The sequence below is a fragment of the Cryptomeria japonica genome, chromosome 7 (genome assembly GCF_030272615.1).
Source record: "Cryptomeria japonica chromosome 7, Sugi_1.0, whole genome shotgun sequence".
Taxonomy (NCBI): Eukaryota; Viridiplantae; Streptophyta; class Pinopsida; order Cupressales; family Cupressaceae; genus Cryptomeria; species Cryptomeria japonica.
The window spans coordinates 722,930,728-722,934,905 of NC_081411.1; the positions used below are offsets into that span (position 1 = coordinate 722,930,728).

Sequence of the window (4,178 nt, forward strand, 5' to 3'; positions counted from 1 at the left end):
GCTCTAATACCACATGATGCAGTCATGACCAAGGTTCTTTATTAGGTAACTTGGACAACTCAGTTACACAACCCACACAACTCACAAAACCATAAAGGAAATATCACACATACAACAAATACAAATTATTTATTTATGCTTCAAAAATTATATTAATTGCATTACAATTTCAGTCATCTATTCATGGCCATTCGCTCACACCTCACTCTCTCTCAATTGACCCTTATTTATGGTGAACACTTGTAGGATACTCTCTTGAAATATCACTCTTTTTCCATCTCACTATGGATCTTCTTGGCCAATAAGCTTGAACAACTCCCTTTCAAAGTCCCCAGGCTAAACTTCTCCCAAAAAAATATGCCTTCAAATGAGTTGGAAAACCCACATTTAGCATGTAGCATGAAAAGAAGAAAAAAATCTATTCATATTTTGATAGGAAATACATGTGGAACACATGCATTAGCTCTTTTGATTTGCGACATAGGCTGAAATAATCATCTCTGAGCCCTTTTGTCACTTTCTCATGCTTTATCACCTTTGTCAAGGAACTTGAGCCCATTGGGAACTCCCATTATTTCATGCACTTTTCCTTTTGTTTCCCAATGCCTTTTTTCCTTTTTGGGGGCTTTGGGCTTTGCTAAAAATGAAGAATTGTTATTTAGTTGAGGGTTCCTATAGTCTTAGGAACTCCTAAAATACACTATTAGCACCTTATCAACCTTCATTGGGGATTTTGAGCTCATTAGTAACTCCCAAAATGTCAGATTGAAGCTTTTTTAGGGATTTCGACCTCTTTAGGAAATCCTAAGGTCATCATGCAACTTTTGCCTTTGTCAACAAAATTACCAAGAACCAAAACTTGTTGGCTATTCTAGTGGTTCCCAAAACTAGCTAAAACTTTGACTCGTTGAAAAGACCAACTCTTGAAGGCTTATAGGTGACTTTGAAGGGAACACAAACTTGTCAATGGAGTTGATAGAATTGGAATCATTAGTAGTTTCAATGGTTCTTGGAACCATTAAAAGCCTCAATTTAGTTCTTAACCAATCCAAAACCTTCGACTAGTCATATCCTAGTCATTTTTGTTCAATTTTTCAACAAAAAAAATTGTGGATACCCATTGAACCCTTCTACCAAATGAAGCCCTAAATTTGGCTAACTTCAACATAAAATTCCACTTGAAGGAAACACAAAAACCCAACAAGAACAAAGCAAAATTGAACTGAAAACTTGAGATATCTTTTTGGTTGATGTTGAATTGCTTGTGGATTTGAATGTTCTTGCATAACTTTAGGAACACCCTCTTGGGTTTAAGTTGATCCTGAAGAGTAGAAGAGATTACCTAAACTTTGTTTTAGGTTGTCAATTATCATCAATATATTTATGAATTCCCTTTTTTCCTTCTTGAAGACAACCCCTAGACTTGAAGATAAAGAAAAGTTCTAAGATTTTTTGAAGTGTGATTGGGACCTATCACAACCAATGCCAAGAGCCCCAATGAAGGAATGTCTAAGTCATGTATCCTAATACATGTAAATTACATACAATATACACAAATCACAAGTGTGATAGAAATAGCAAAAAAACGTATTTTATTAATGTGAAGGAATGATTATAATTTAGAAAGGCTTGAAATTGAGCTTGACTTATAATTTGAAATCTTTAACTCTTATATAAACTTTTAGTCCATAGAATTGAAACTATTTGACACTCCCTAACTACAATTTATCCATCATCATGGCCCAAGAGATATTGTTTCCTTAGTCAACCTGACCCAACATACACACACACAATTGACATCTAAAATCCTTCATACAAATACTCAAAGTTGTTTATTAGAAAAATTAACTCATCCACAACTTTAACATTCTAACATGGTTTTCATATTGAACAATCACACTAATCACAGACGAGGTCTCCTTTGAAATCGTTTATCCCAAGAAGATTATAGTTTTGATAGTTGTCTAGGAATTTGAGTGGTCCACCATCCAAGGGGGTTATCTAATTATACTTACTGTCTCATCCTCACACCATCACTATACATGATTTAAAGAATCGTGCTTTTTGTTTAAGCCTTAATCGATTTGCAAATTCATGCACCCTTCATCTACATGAATTCTCTAATTTATCATCCACTATTCAAGCACGTGTCCCTTATTTGCACTTAGAACTTTACAAATACTTTGGCATACATTTTATCCTTTTGTTGAGGGACACCTTTACACACTTTTTCTTCACCTATATTTAGTTATTGACAATATAATTAATGTCTATTTCTAGTTGTTACGAGCTTCATCAAACTTGTAAGAATTGTGATGTTTATGAAAACCTTATGGAAAATTTTTGAATCACCAAGGACGATTTGTTTTAGAGTAGACCCTTAGATTCAACAACTTTACAACTTTGATCAAGGGTTTGAAGAAAACATGCATAGGTGTGGAAGTCACCTATATATATAGATGAAGCAAAGTTCAATTATTTATCCCCAATGATATGATTTACATGTGTTAATGAATTCTTGTTGTTCTTCCCTAGATACTTTGTATTTGTTTCCTATGTGAATTAATGGAACATTGAATTCCTTTAAATACCAGAATAAAACAATATGTCACACAAACATGTGTTAAACCATCTCCATTACTAGTGGGAAAGGGTGAGAGAAATTGAATTTGAATTTGAGGTTCATTCCTATGCATTATGAGATCAATCTCAGTAGTGTAGAATTGAATCTAGGTAGGGAAGTGATATAATTGAGACAAAAAGTGAATGTATCAAGGTAATATTAGATAGATGGTTAATGGAGTCCAAATATTACAATAATCTATGAACAAAGTGTGAGGATAATTTCAGAGTAATATAGTGATTTTTAAAATTGTATGGGTTCTTACTAAATGTTGTGGTTTAATTAATTGAGTTTAATTAGTGAGGATGATGGTATGTTCCTTTATTACGTTACGCATTAAGGTCAAAATTTTCAGAGGTGTGATTGACCTAAGTTCAACCTTTAGATGGCTTTGACAAACTACTTCTCCAACTCATGAAAACTTAGCCAAATGATGAATTCTAATTTAGATGTATACTTACTCATATGATTTCCTCCCTCATAACAATGTGACTAAAAGATGACTTCTAATTGAAATCCATATGTACTTATGGTAATTAAATTTACTTTAAACACACCATCAATAACACTAAAGCCAATTGTGAAACTTGCTCATTTAGTTTATAAGTTACAACTATTTTTTGGTTTTTTTGGGGGGACCCAACCAGAATACAAAGGATAAGAATTATGTAGTAGAAAAGGTTGCAAAACACTCTCTAAAACTACAGAAGAAAACAGAAAAGAATAAATGACTTTGCATGACAGCCAAAATGTGACAGTTACAGAAAGACAAAGTCTTAAAAGACATCAAATACACATGACATGACATAACTAAAACACTGAATTAAGGCCAACAGCAGGTATCATAAATGGAAAAAAACTGGTTCTGTCAAAGAGAGCAGAGCCAACAGTTTGTTAAGCTTAAGTTGAAATTGATAAGGCATAAGGTGAAGTATCATAAATGCATCCATGAACATTGCTGAAACTGAAAAGATAGAAAGAGCATTCAAATTTTTTTTACTATGTCAGAGAAAAATATTGTATGCTGCTGATTATCTAGTAAGCGATTGAAGGCTTTTTGTTAACTTAAATGCACCCATGTTCAAGAGTCTTATGCATTTTTTATTGGGCATTCTGTATACACAAAAGGGAGTGTATTCCTACTCCACAATTGCAAATAAATGAGTTGGATGGATTCTGTTTTGGAACACCAAACAGCATATGAAAAGAGTAAAGTAATGAATGTCTTGCTTTCATAGCTCAGTTGGCTAGAGCACCCGTTTAGTAAGCGGGAGGTCATGAGTTCAATTCTCATTGAAAGCAATTTCGTCTACATCTTTGGAGACAAAACCATCGTTTGGATTTATTACATGCTCAAGCTTTCTATTATTCATTTAAATTTTGTTTATGTATATGTATTATTATGTTCACAAATCTAATGTTAAAAATCATCATGATTTATTTTGAACTATTTATTATGTTTACAAATTTAATATTAAAAATCATCTTTATTTATTTTGAATCATTTTGGAGAACTATCACCATCTAAATAATCTAATTAAAAATAACTTGTTTT

The 4,178-nt window shown here is 32.7% G+C and overlaps 1 non-coding gene across 1 annotated transcript; it reads left to right on the plus strand.

Moving 5' to 3' along the window:
• Positions 1 to 3,851: 3,851 nt before the first annotated feature.
• On the plus strand, positions 3,852 to 3,925 carry TRNAT-AGU (transfer RNA threonine (anticodon AGU)). The gene has a single exon. It is a non-coding gene; the product is annotated as a tRNA-Thr (tRNA).
• Positions 3,926 to 4,178: the final 253 nt, after the last annotated feature.